At 35.7% G+C, this 15,283-nt stretch overlaps 1 protein-coding gene across 1 annotated transcript in view; it reads left to right on the top strand.

Annotated features, from left to right (window-relative positions):
- Window positions 1-7,807: 7,807 nt before the first annotated feature.
- LOC129241059 (protein SCAI-like) overlaps window positions 7,808-15,283 on the top strand; it is a 47,798-nt gene continuing 40,322 nt past the window's right edge. The window contains exon 1 of the mRNA XM_054877206.1: window positions 7,808-8,509. The gene's annotated coding sequence lies outside the window, so the exon portion shown is untranslated. The remainder of the gene's footprint in view (window positions 8,510-15,283) is intronic.

The following is a 15,283-nucleotide window of genomic DNA, read 5'->3' as shown; positions in this document are numbered from 1 at the left end:
AAGGTTGAGATGTTACAAAGAAATGCGTTCTATAGAGCTGACCCTAAAGCTGTCAGAAAAATAAAATTGTTAATTAATTTACACCTTTCAAGTAAGGAAAGGATATATGTATGTATGTTCCTTCTTGCAGGTAGGTAGGTAGGTGAAATGGTTGAAGTGATAGACTGGCTCTCCTCAAGTAGCATTAAAGCGCCGTTTTGGTACCATTATGAGACCTCCAATAGACAGATATCATCAGCCAGCCAGAGCTGTTGATATAATGGATTGATGGGATTTAGGTTGGCGCACTGCCCCAGGCTGTCGAAGAAAGGAGCACCCAGTGACCTTAATCGTCTAGTTGTCCAACCCAGACATTTAGAGAGAAAGTGCTCAACAGTCTCCTTCTCTGAAAGGTCTCCATAGCTTCTGCAATAGGGGTTAAATGGTAACCTCCATTGCATTTTGCATGCCTGCAGGATCGCAAAGACTTCTGCTTGAAAACACTAGCAGTATTCGGCAGTTTAAAGGAGATAGATAAATTTGGGCTGATTTAGAGAAAACCCCTGCTCCGACTCCCGATTCCATATTGGAACCATCTGTGAAGCCAGAGGTGCAAGCTTCGGTGCAGACTTTCCCCTTGATCCATATTTTTTCATGTACCGTGGGTATATTTCAAATACATACTTGTACATGTATACTTTCACCAAATATTCTAGCCCAACTACCGTTTGCCCAAAAACCGTTTTCCACGCATGACCTTTTTAACAATTCGAGCCATCAGATTTCCTAACAGACCCCAGTTTTGCAGTTGGGTCCCTTTTCAGGATCCTAACTAATTTCGCCGTGTCACTCAGAGATTCAATACCGCTGCAGAATTCCCTAAATGAGGCTCTTTTCGATTCCCGAATAAGTCTCTTGTAGTTCTTCTGAACATCAGGGTATCGCTCCCAGTCCTCTGCAAGGTTAGTCTTGAGGGCCCGGTTTAGAAGTTTTCTCGACTCACGCCTCAACATCTGGAGCTCTCGATTCCACCGAAGAACGGGAGTCCGGCTAGGGAGAGGTCGAATTGGACAGGCTGACTCAAAACATTCGGTTAGAGCAGCGTTGAGTTTCTCAACAGCCGCCTCAATGGCCTGTTCTTTTCGAAGTCTTGGTGGCGTAACGTCAAGGTCCCGCAACGCCTCCCTAAACGTCTGTTTTTCTTGGGTTTCTAGAGGGAAATGGCATTTGTGCCTCCTTGCCACACTGAAAATCAATGTACCTGTGGTCCGAGCACGAATCTTCGGCAAGGACTCTCCAGTTCTTGATTGACCACCCAAGTTTTGAGTTTGATAGGGTTAGATCAATCACCTCCTGCCTTCTAGCCGTTACAAACGTTGGCTGTGAGCCCTTGTTATGTATATCTAGGCAGGAGGACGCGATAAATTCGAATAAATTCGATTATCGGTTACATCATTATCTAGTTTGGTTTATAACAATTTTATGAGGGATCTGTAGAGATGATGAGAAAATCTTCGAAGATTGCTACTGGGACGCCCTGATTAGGCTCCCCAAGATCTAAATATGTACTTAGGCTATTTTGGCTGGCTTCAGAAGCCATAACAACCTGTATCCATCTATAGGTTGTAAGATTCTCCTATTCCAGCACAGCCACCCAGTAGAACCTCAAAACTGCTCCTTGTTTAGATAAACAATATCGAGACTACCCTGCCTTTCAAGTAATTTGCACTTGTAATTACCTGGAATATCGGATTAAGGGGTTATATACCTTGTGTTTTTCAAAAAAATCAAAATAAATTTTATTTCTTTATCGTAAAGTACAATCCCTTGAGAACATTTTCCAAAAATTTCATAGAGATCTGAGCAATAGATCGAAAGTTACAGCGTTTTAAATTGTGCGTCGTCACGTCCTCAGCGTACGGCCTCATGCGCCGCTTGAAACTTTAAACGCGATTATCTCAAAAACGTGTTTTTCCAAAAATGCTTTTGCGGTGGACGCGATTGCAAAAAAAGTATTCATCCGATTTTTATAATTTTTTTTTTAAATTGTTCGTAATTGATGTCGCCTCTTAGTGAACGATCAACTTTTTATGTATAAATTTTTATTTTGCAGATATGAATTTTTTAATGCCAATTTTAGGACTGTAGAAGTGGAGTTTTTTAAAAACATGTTCCTATTTTCACAAAAATCAAAATATTTAATATATTGATCGTTCACTAAGAAGATATAACCCTATACTAATGAAATCTTTTCGATTTTTTGATTTCAGTTGACTTGGTGGACTTGAATCGCGTCCACCGCAAGCCTCTTCCAAAAAAAGGGTCTTGGGGGAAAACGCCATAACTCCGCCATTTTTAAATATTTTTACACAAACAAAGCCTTTTTTTTTTCTCTAAACATTATAATATCCAATAATAAAAACTTTTATACAATAAAATTATTGCTACATATCTTTAAAAAAAACCCAACTTTCGCTAATTTCACCGGACCACAAGGTATATAACCCCTTAAGTCTCAAGCCGCTTAACTAACCGCACATGGGGTTTTTTTTTTGTAAGGAGACTGAAACTAAAATGTCAGAAACATTATTAAATGTGCCGTCACACAATTGGTATGTGGGGAAATTTTATTGACATAATTTCATAGTTTCATAACAGGTTCCACACCTGTGGACGTATGGAGACTTTACTTCATCGATAGTATCCACTCCTCCCACTATGTTTAAAAGCGGTTGTGGAGGAAATGAAACATCGGGGAATGCCCTATACTTACAAACTATTGCTTTGTCATCTGTTTGATGCTCTGGTGGGTGTTTGTCTCAAGCTACTAGCAAACGTGATTATTAAGCTTAAAAAACAAAAGAAATATATCATATCGAAATTAAGACATAGCTGAATTAAGTACTAACGTATCAAAGAAATACATATGTTGAGAAGAACTTCAGTAAAAGTAATTTACAAAATTAAATTAAATATTATTATACTTATTACTTAATTAATACTTATTATATTGTAATATTTATTATTTAAATATAATAATAATATTGAATACTAAAAACTGCTGCGAAATTTGCTGCATTAGCCGCACTAGTAACCGCCAGGCTACTTAACCTTATCAAAGGAAGTTTTACTGGTGAAAGGTCATTTGACTGTTCCCTTCATTACGGCTGCGTTTGACTGAAAAAATTAACATTGGTCGAGAATTAAGCGCTTTGTACTCTGTCCAGAGTGAACCATTTCCCTGGTTAAAGAAGAATCGGCTCGAAGGTGCGGATTGGTCCATTTTGCCTGAGATAAATGGATACTTTTTGCAATTTCTGATTCGGAAATTCTTGACTTTTGCTCAAATATCCTTCCTAGTCTGGTCTAGAAAGGTTAATTTTGACATCCTACAAGTAATTTTTTAGGGTCGTTGCTCCTTTAGTAAGAGCAAGGACTAAAAAGATCAATTTGCTGAATACTCTCACTATGATGACGATTGTGATGAGACGTTCTTACAAGAATGTGAACACTGTGATTTGACAGAGAGTTCGACCTCTAAATACAGGGTGGGCTATACAGCGTTTTTTTGAACCACCTATTTTTTTGAGAATGGTAACACAAATGACATGTCAAATGTGTTTATAATTTATTTAATGGTTTGACATCTGCGAAATGGGACGCTATACGCTTGAACAAAATTGGGAAATATTGAAAACCTATTTCCAAATTGGTGAGTCTTCTTCATCTTCCGCGGTTACAGTAAATGGCGAGCGTTACCGTGACATGCTCAACGAGTTTTTGTTTCCAAAAATTGAAGAGGATGATATGGACGACATTTGGTTTCAACAGGACGGTGCAACTTGTCACATTGCCAAAGTTACACTCGAACTTTTGGCTACCGTTTTTGAAAACCAAATAATCCGCCGAAATTCCGATATCAATTGGCCGCCTCGGAGCTGTGATTTAAGCCCGTTAGACTATTTTTTGTGGGGAACCGTTAAGGACAAATGCTATGCGAACCATCCAGAGACGATTGATGCTTTAAAACAAAAAATCGAAGTTGCCATTCATGAAATTGGAGCCCAAACAATCTAAAATGTGCTTAAAAATTGGGTTGATCGTGGCAATGACTGTACGTTGTCCACGCATCACTACGAATCGACAACACCAAATGACGTAAACATTTTTATACATTCATATTTTCACCCAATGAAGGTTATAGGCATGTTTTTATGATGGAACTCCCTTCCCACAGCCCCCAGGCCGCGCCACCACTCTCTTTTGCCACTAATAATCGAATAATTGCTTAAATTTAATCGAAAACATCTTAGTTTTTACTATTTCCCACTATTTATAGCACACTCTAGGCTTCATAATCCGCATAAGCTGTTCAACTATGACCCAAATGCAAAGTTCAAAAACGGTTTGATATAGAAAATTAATAAAAATAATTTAGCTTGATATTTTTCTGATTGGTTGTTTTGATTTTATTCAACGAGACATAGCAACGGTCCGGGTATTGATTGAAATTATTTTGTAGGAAATTATTGTTTGTAATTTTTTTATATATGTAAATACATATCGTAATATCCCTCAAAACTACTCCTACGCGAGCGGGGCTGCGGGTTAAAGCTAGTCTAAACATAAATTATAGTTTTAAACGTTTACGCCTTTTAATAAGCATTAGGAAAGTAATATCTTGTTCGTAACTCTGTCACAATTTTTACTGCACAAGTCCCAATGCGAATGTATTTGTACAAGTATTTAGGGCCAACTTTTCAGTACTAGTTGAACTGTGTTGAAATTTGGTTTTTTTAATTTATTTTAATAGGAAAGCATAGTTAAATTAGCACTGAGAACTGGCCCTTAATATAACTTTATACATATCAAATTGTTACATTTTACCGCTGAATCAGTTATCGTTAAGCGCTGAAATGGCAAACACAAAAACCATACATTAATTTCAACTGAATTATAACAGACGAAAGCGCTCATATTTAAGGGTCGTTCCCATACAGCTTTAGATTGCAATTGGGTTCGCTTCAGCTTAATTTCAACAGGGTGGGGGCGAACACATATGTACATTTATATGAAGCTGTTCGCATGGACAATGCTGATGCTAATGCAATGCAGATGATTGTGTAACTCTCCACTTTTAATATTTCATTATGTTATTAGTTTTATTCATTTTGTTTAATACAACGTCGATGTTATGCACATAGTTGGCCCCTAAAGCGTTAAATAATTAATAAAGATATTTTCTTTAAGTAGAGCAATGAGATTGAGTATTTTTATGTAAATATATCCTTGGTTGTGATAAACATCTCATTGAATCGCCACAAGTGCTGCCAGGGCATTAAGGAACCGCAATTTTCGGAACCGGATGAACGCCATATAACAAGAAAAATAAATAGAACAGTTCGCAGGGCCTTGAAACGTACCGGGTATAGCTCGCGAATGGCTCCAAGGAAACCACTCATCAGCAAAGTTAATAAAAATAAGAGGATAGAGTTCGTAAAACAATATAAAAATAAGCCACTTGATTTCTGGGGCAACGTTATTTTTAGCGACGAGAGTAAGTTCAACATTTTTCAATCGGATGGAAGGATTCGAGTCTGGAGAAAACCCGATACCGAATTCGAAAAAAGAAATACATTGAGTATGTACAGTGAAACATTGTGGAGTAGGTGTGGGGATACGTGTCAACGGCAGGCGTGGGTAGTATTGTATTTATTGAGGCTATTACGGATAAATGTGACTAAAAAATTAGTTAACTGTATGCCAAATATACTTCATGAATGACTTAAACAGGCAAAAAGAAATGCCTACTAAATATTAAAATTTCATTAAACTTAATATTTTATTTGGTAAAATCTGAAAAAGAGGGAACCTCAATTTTGCTCTTAAACGCACTATCGTTTCTAGATTTTTGCATACGGAGATCCGTCAAATAAAGTTTGGTAAAATCTAGTAAAATCTGATAAGTTCGGATTCATATGGTATAAAAGGCATATATTCACTTATTTTAAAAACAATTTCAATTCAAAATCTGTAAAATAATTTCATTTGGTTCACCCTGCCGTTATTGTAAATCAGTGAGTTGCGGTTATGTGAGTACATATTTTATTTTCCAAAATGCTTAAGGCTCGTCTTTACGCAATTTTGGTGTCGCCTTGGCATTCGCTGCGCTTTGACAGCTGAATACTTGTTTTTTTATGGAGACGCTCACATAGCCAGAGTCAATTAAATAGATAGATAATATTTTCGTTTCATTTTAATTATGTCGTTGAGCTATGTTAATGCAATTAAGCCACTGAAAAAAATATAAAATCTTATTGAGGAGGAGGAGCATGTAAAGCTGATTCTTTCGGACTACCCGTTCGTAGAGTTATGGAAACAACCGTCTAAAGGCAAATTTAATGAAAGATATCTCATGAGAAAGTGGAGGTGATTTTTAAATTTTAATAGATTCTTGCTTTGGTAATATTATTTTATTATTTATTATTATTATTATTATATCTTTTCTTCCACTATGTCTCTTCGTTGACTTCTAAGCAAATTTGACAAAGTAGCTGTCGCATCCTGAATTTGACAGTTCGTAGGAAAGCGATCACAAGTATACGATATCTTTACTTGATATCAAATACTTTTGCGGGGAATGGCGTAGTTAAGGCGTTAGCATTGACTTGCTTTACTGGCTCTGCTTTAATTTGAAAGCGTTTATGACCAATTGTAGCTAACGAAGTGACGCATTAAAATGTAGTGAGGAAAACTGAAAAAGCGCTGTCAAATATAACTTTGCGTTATTTGACAATTTAAAGAGAGAGATTTGAAGAGCGTGAGACAATGCTGCCATTTACCAAGTAGTGTATGAACTTTACATTTCTATTCTGTTTTGACAGTTGTAAAAGCAAAACCAACAAAGCAAGCGTGTATTGAGCTACCACCTTTATTTGCTCTCCTATTCGAAGAGACATCACTTAACTTATTACAACAAATACATAAAGGATGAAAATAACAATGTAACACTGTGAGCACATTCGCTAAGAATCACCCACACAAAGTACTTGGAAATCACCCTAATCCAAAGCATTGAGGCAATAGACTCTGCATGCCTTTGCGAGCAACTGAGAATATTGTACTCACAGCGCATGCACGCAATTGTAGGTCGTTGTGGCGTGTGCGTGTAAAAAATCAATAAACCACCCTTCGTTAAAAATGTAAATCCGAAAAAGTTCAATATCGAAACAATACGTAGACGTAAGTGAGCACAATTTTAAATAGGAAAAAATCGTAAAATTATTGCTAGTAAACTAGTTTTAAATTAATGAAAACTAAATAATCGTGTAGTGTAAACGTGTAGTCATTGAAAACGATAGAAATTTCATTCAAAATAATGATGAAAAGTTGATAAATTGTTGAGCAAAAAAATTTTTACTCCAAGTAGCTAGTCAGTAAAATAGTGAGCTACCCAAAAAGCGAACACCGAACGAAAGAACACCGCAGAACCGGCGAATCCGCACATACGAACATATGTCAGGAGTTGGACGGCAGCAGTACAAGCAAAGGCAGAGACAGAAAAGGCACACATTTCGCGTCCGAGTTCGAGGACGAGTCCGACTGCCAGGCGCAGCATCTAGATACTGGACAGAGGAACGCGTGTACAGTGGCTGCAGGCGCAAGGGGAGCCTTAGTAAATCGACCAACTGTAAGCGCTATTCAACATTGCTAATGGAGCTACAACTACCGCGAATGCAGTTTTTGTGTTGATTTTCTTTAAGGCCGTGGAGGGTTTCCAGTTTTCAGTAAAATCCCGCAAACTCGCATATTTATGTACGTATGTGTGTATAATATGTACGTTTATCAGCCGGAAGCAAGTAAATGCTGAATTTTATTAAATGACGCAGAGTGTGGTCCCATTAATGGAATAGAGCCAACAACAGGCCAGACTAACAGCATTTTTCATTAGCAAAAGCTAAAACGAGTGGGTGTTAAGTATCATTAACTACACATATATAAACGTACCAGGGTACATATGAGACCAGTGACCAATGCGAAAAACGCCTAAAAACACACTGCAGATTTGTAAAGCGAACATGTGACTGAGTGCCGTACACGGCAAGAAATTACTTCAAACAAAGAAGGGGCAAACAAGCGCGGCAAAGTACTAATACATATGTACGTATGTACATATGAAATAGCGAAGTCACGTTGAATCAAAGCAAGCAAACCTTTAAAGGAGCACTAAAACGAGCGAAAAGGACGAAAGAAGCACAGAAGTGCAGAAAACGAATTCGATTCAAAAGAGAAAAATAAGAAAGCAGTAGCGGCAACAAAAGCCAACAAAGAAAAGCTAGTTAATAGTAAAGTCAGAGTGAGCTCGCGCGGATAGTTGTTGTGGATGTTGGAGTAGTGGAATAGTGGGAGTAGCAGCAAATGTTTTTGCGCTAGCAACACACAGTGCGGCGGACAACAACGGCGGCGACGACGTGGACAATGGCAAAAAGCAAAAGCACGAGAAAACAATGAGCTGCGGTTTCACAAAAAGGTACAAACGAGTGTTGCACTGCTTCCGTATTTATTGTGCTACGCGCAGGACTTGCAGGCGCTAGTAGTGAAATGACGACTGTGGGTTAGGTTAATAGTCGAATTGTGTGGCTGTGGTCAAAGAAGCGCCAAAAACGATGCATCATTATTTTATTTATTAGTGTTTTGAAATGATTAAATTAGATCAAAAGTGAAACTTTTAAATGCATGTAATCAAAGTGCCACGAAGTATGTGCAAATTATTTGTATTTCCTTTTTACTAGCAATGTTCATTGCAATTTTTCGGGTTAACCATGCATTGTATGTGTTTGGGTGTTCTTGTTTGTGTTGTGTTTGAAGATTCGTTGAATGAAGTTTTGTGTATAGTCTGTGAAAAATTGCTCCCATTACAAAAGCACATTTCCACTACGATGGGTCCACGAGCCCGAATCGTAAACGCAGTCAATGTTCTACTTATACTGTAGTAGATTGTCCACTACAATCTATGTTGATGCAAAATGTAGATGCGGGAATGAAAATTCGCATACTTGTAGTTGTAGTGTACACTAGGAGAGTTGTGTGCGTAGCAAAGGAGGCCCTTGAGTGGCATGGCATATGTAAATTTTGGCTGTCAAATCTTGCCAACAGTTTTTAAAAATGCAAATCGAATTAAACTAGGTCGATAATGGTAAGTAATGTATGGATATTTACATGTATATGTACCTATATATATGTATGTGCATATATAAAATGCCGTAATAGTGAATGAAGGTAAAAGTTTGAATGTGTATATATGTGTATGAAATCTGCATGTGAATATAAAATGACTAAGCAAATAAAGATTAAAAAAAACTTAAATGAAGAAAATATAAAAAAAACTGATTATCGAGCAAATATATGCAAGGAAATACAGTGTGGCAATAAAAAGAAGTAAACAGATAAAATTTAATAAAATAATGAAGATTTCATGGAAAATATCTGGAATATAAAACGTATTCTAATTTATTGGAAATATTAATGAAAAAATAATTTAACTTAAAAGAGTACTGAAAAAATGTACGCGAACGATAAACTATAAAAACGCAAATATTTAATATTGAAAATTTGTAAAAACCAACTACTTTATAATTTCAATACCAAAAAAAAAAACAAAAATAAAAAATATTAAAAAGAATATATATATAATATAAATTAAAAGAAAATATTAATATATTAAGCGAGAATTATAAAATAAACCTGATTAAAAGACATGAATTAATAATGAGACAAATATTTACCAACATTTTCTTAAACTAAAATATAATTAACCTATTGAAGCCCCACAAACAGTATTTATTTTGAAACTAAAAAAATAAAATAAATAAATAACGCTGTGCAACACTAAAAAGGTAAGCGCAATGAGAGTAAATTCATAAATGACCGAAATAAGTGGAATACCAAGAATAAAAATTAAGGAATGAAATTTCTCTAAGTTGTATTAAACTCCAGTGCTAAAATCACATACTTCATGGACCACAATTATTATTGAGAAAAAATATTAGTTGTTTTCAAGGAATAATTTTATTGTTTTATTTTAAGGTTTTTCATATTGGAAAGTCTGTTTAAACTCGACAAAAATAATTAAATATTTTTTAAATAAATTTTGTCGCAAATAAAGCGCGGCAAAACTATGCCATTATGAAGCCAACGTTTTTTCGTGCCACCACAGCATCGTATTAGATTCTACTTAGTATTGTTATGCAGCCGACAGTGTCATATTGGCTTAAGATATTTCGCATAAGTGACTTTTAACTCAGAAATGAGTCACGCAGTCGCCCAGCATCACAGGCCAATAATAATAAATTAAATTTCATTTGTGTATATAGTCCATATCATTGTGGAATAAGCGAACAATATTAACTCATTTAGTTCAAATCCTCTATTCCTTGCCAATCTGATATTTATCAGATACATTCTTTAAAATATATTAACTCTCTTATGATTTATTAACCAAAAATATCATTTATAGAAAAAAGAGGAAGAAAAGTTCTATAAGGAGGAGTACTCATGAGATTGCATAATATACTTATATTTAACAAAAATATTCTGCGCAAAATTTTGCAATTTGTCGTGCCGAATAATCTATTTGAGAGTTGAATGAATAAAATTGTAGCTATCACAATTTGTACTCTCGAAGTACTCATTATGTAGGCAAATCTAAAAACTAAATATAAATGCGTATGAATTTCCTTTCGAAATATATACATACATGTGCTTAAATATATATGTATATATTATGCATATATACAAAGAGTACTGCTCATAGTGAACACATGCATATCCTCTCAATTTACATGCCCAAAAGTCCGTCATCTCAAACAAAAAAGTAACGCCTTGGCATCCTAAAAGTAGGCCATTACACTCGTATTTCCGCATACATAATTTAAGGCATATATTCGTACAACTATGCAATTAATATGATATTTATATAAATACATAAGTGTTTGCGTGGAAGTGTGAAAGCTTATTTACTCATTTATGCTTGCATCGTTTTTTATGTACAATCATACAAAATTTGACAATCATATAGTATTCTCTGAGGAAACGAAATATATTTGCACAATGTATGTATGTATGCATGTATATAAAATTTCTCCCAACTACCTAAATAAAGTGTGCAACATACTTAACGATCTGTTATGCTCAAAGATTTACATCATTAAAAGTGATTTTGAAATATTCTGCACAAAATACATAAATTGTAAAATTTCACAATTTTAATTATGTTTACTCTGTGATTTCCACTTATTTATATCGTTCGCGTTTTGCTTCAATTGAGTTCAGGTAAGATCGTTGTGGGCTATTTCGTCATGCAGGCTGCCTCGCCAGGATCCTCTTGGTCTACCCCTGCGTCTATACCTTGTGGTTTCCACTGCAAAGCTATCATTGGTGTGTCTTGGGCTAGTTTTCTGAGGGTATGTCTGATCCACGCCCACTTCTTCTTACTAATTGAAAAAAATGAGACTGTTTACTTAATTCAAAAGAACGTAAAATTCTCCTAAATAATTCAAATAATCTAGAACCCGTCATGGTCTAAAATTCTATCAATAACAGTGTTTATTAGGCTAGTTTTTTTCGTTTTATCTTTGTCTCAGTCCCTCTCTCTCTATGCTGTTCTTAAAATTTAAATTTAACTTCATCTTTGTTCTTATGTTCCATAGCTTTGCTTTTATTTTTGTAAATGCCTTTATTCTTTTCATCATCTAATATTCACATATTTTTTTATGAGGAGCTTTTTCATGGCAGAAATACTAGGAAATACACTTTTTCTTTCTTTTTTGGTGCTTCATGCACGGAGATTCGAACTTACGCACTTCCGAAGGTAGCCACACACCAACCATTCATATACGGCGGCATGTTCACCTTTCGCTTTATCCTTGCATTGATCCGAATCTAAATTTTATTCTCAAAGCGCTGCTTAAAACGTTTCTATAATTCAGTATCAATAATAAAGCATACATTTAGGGGGCATAGCTACATGCCCTGGCATTTGTGTTACTATCATTTGTGAATTGGGTCTTTCGTGAATTGGTTTGTGAATTGGGTTTTATATTAAACTAATTTGAAATTTGATTATTTCCTTCTTTTTCTCATCAAAATATCTTTCGAATGGTGTACAATTCTTTATAGCTTAGAGCTATTGTATGGCAGTAAAAGGGATGTAAAAAACATGTTTCCCTATTTACGTATATAATATATGTATAGGTATTTTTAAAATTACCCGATTTCAAGAGACTCGTCTCCCGATCACGACGGGCGGGCAAATGTATGTAATTTTGAAACTAAATACAATGTCTTATTAATGTTTACCAATAATTGTTTAATACGAATATATTATGCAATAACTGACACGTAATGCCATCGAAAGGCGTTTTAACTGGAAACTTCGGGTGCTCTAAAGACGTATGGGAATGTGCTGCAATTAATTTTCGCATAAATTAATTAGCGAAAACGAGCTGACATGTGCTGAATTTCAGTGTTCCGTTTCCGTTTTCGAACATTAATCCTTTGCGTACATTTGACGTATCAGAACGTCATACATTTATTTGGCGAAATCAGCATATGACGGCCTGACACATCATTGAAATGGAGGCAATATTTTTTGTATCATTTTGTTTGTTTATTTTATTTGTTATATTATTATATCTGCAATCATTTTGACTCTTGTTTATTGAAGAGTAATTTGTATCAGTTGCAACAGAACAAATAATTTCAGTACTGTTGTGAACTTTATTTGTTTGAACCTTAATGTCAGAAATAGAAAATATATTTTATTAAAGTGATATTGACAGTTTTGAAGAAAGTAATGATTTTGATCAATGTGATGAGGAGCTTTTTAGTAATCCTTTAATTATTTTGAAAAATATCAAAATTATTAATAATTTGCTTTTTGTTATGAATTGGGTTTATTTGTTTTAATTTTTTTTTTGCAATATTAATTGCCTCAATTTACCTAAATACAGTCTGTGTCATAAAATGTATATATTTAAAACTTTGTTTACATGAAAGTATGTACAAAACTACCAGTCGCAATTACTCAATAACCGTACCTAGGTGTAGTCTTCATCGTTGTCGAGTATAACCTGGCATCTTCTTCATGCTTTGAACCAGCTTTTTTGCGTAGCTCATCGACAAACAGGACTAAATTTTGCGAACTGGAAAGGCCAGTCCAATACTGCGACGCCATTTGCTTGTTTTGTTGTTTGTCAATGTGCTTTTCTGAAAACAGTGGTTTTGCTGATGTGAAACGTAGGATATGTTCGCCTCCTTCAGTCGACGTCCGATGGTGTTGATACTTACATCTATTCCCTTTTTAGCAAGTACTGATCGTGGGTCTGCATAAAAAGTTGGATGATCACTTTATTCTGCTTTTTTGCCGTCACTCGCTCAAGCTGCGCTCGGAAAAGTCATCAACATTTTTGTGCACTTTTTCGTTTATTATAAGTCTAAAACATAATTATTGTTTTTACAGACCACTTAGATCTCATATGAGCTTAAATTACGAATATATTACTATAATTATTAAATAAATTAGAAAAAAGAGTTTAGAAATTTATAAAATTCGTTCTTTGAAACCGAAAAGTCAAGCGGAATAGAAATCGACATCTCATTGAATTTTCTTAAAGCGCGGGCAATAGGAGCTTTACGCGCATAATTCGTGTTAAGAAATTTAAGATGAAATGGATAAGTATGCACAGTCCACTTCTTCTTTAATTACAAGGAGCCCTTGGGTGTGACTATTATGCAGTAAAAAGCAGAACGCAATATATCGGGAAATTAGTAAATAATTGGAGAAAACACTAGAAACGTAATCGCCCTTATATTTCTCGCTGCTATTTGAAAACTGGCATTAGTTTTAACGGTCGTAGCATCGATTTCTTCTTCGAAATATGCATCCATGGTATCATCACCAATATGAAATCGGTAAATATATATATATATGCATACTGTGAAAAGCACAGCATACTCTAATGATTTTACAAATTTCTTTGGGGTAAGGTTAGGTTATGATGGTAGTCGGTCCGTACGACCAACTCACTTGGACCTTACAGGTCCGTTGTGATACCACTGTGTGACACGGGAAACTTATTTACTATATTTGTCCTCATGAAACCATTTTGAGGCTCTTCTGAAGCGCAGGATTGATCTAATCCCCACGCCAGACAGTTCTGTAAGGGACAACATGCTCTGAGTGGATAACCTGCACTTGCTAGGGTGGACAATTGCAAAAGAAGTGCTCAACTGTTTCTTCCTCTTCCTCATCTACACAATATTCGTGGGAGAAAACTCCAAGTCTCAAGGAATGCCTGTCAAATAGCCAATGACCGGTTATACCAGGCACGTCCTTCGAGGTATCCTCTCTTGAGAGACTAAGCAATTCCTTTGTCTTTTCCTTCCTTTTTTGTTTATTTGCGGCCATACTACCCTAGCTGTTACGCATGTGGCTTCATACATCAGTGCCCTATTGACCTCTTGGATAATCTTAACCCAATGACACTTCTATTACTGCGCAGTTGCAGATTAGTACCTTTCTTGGTTAGCTCATCGGCTTTACAGTTTCCTTCAATATCTCTGTACCCCGGAACCCAAATAAGGCGTATTTCTATACGTAGCCACTTCTTTTAAAGCAAGAACTTCTGCTTGGTAGACGCTGTAGTAGTCTGGTAGTCGAACGGATATTTCCAATACTAATTCCTTTAAAAATACTCCATAGCCAATTTTATCGTCTAGCTTGGAAGATCATCTGTATAAAAGTGTAATTCCCCCCTTCTCCATAGCCTTGGTTTCTGCCACTCTCTTTTTTACGGTATGCTCGTCTTGAACACTCTGTCGAAGGTGGGACTTGAAATACAATAGAATAGTATATTTCTGATTTGTGACTATTCAGAGTGTGTAAAATAGAAGCGTGGCTAAGCCACCGGTCTTTTAAGTCTAAGCGCCGAGGCGGCGGCCACGTGCTTCCCTACGGGATTTATTGCAGACAAATTTATTAGCACTTCAAGCGCTTTGTTTGGGGTAGACCTTAAAGCACCATATACATACAAATGCGTAAAAGGTCTGTTCTTTCGACCTTACTCATGCTTTTACGTAACTCGCCTTTTGAGCAGATGACCACTATACAAATATTCCATATATTAAGATTAGCAACTACAGAAGTATACACTGTCGATGTAGCCAATCACTTCAGGTATCACAAGCTTGTTAGAGAAATGTAAATTCGACTGGCGATCTTCATATTGCATCCTTCCAAACTTGA

The sequence above is a fragment of the Anastrepha obliqua genome, chromosome 3 (genome assembly GCF_027943255.1).
Source record: "Anastrepha obliqua isolate idAnaObli1 chromosome 3, idAnaObli1_1.0, whole genome shotgun sequence".
Taxonomy (NCBI): Eukaryota; Metazoa; Arthropoda; class Insecta; order Diptera; family Tephritidae; genus Anastrepha; species Anastrepha obliqua.
The sequence above is the reverse complement of the archived record's forward strand: the minus strand, read 5'-3'. Positions and strand labels throughout refer to the sequence as shown.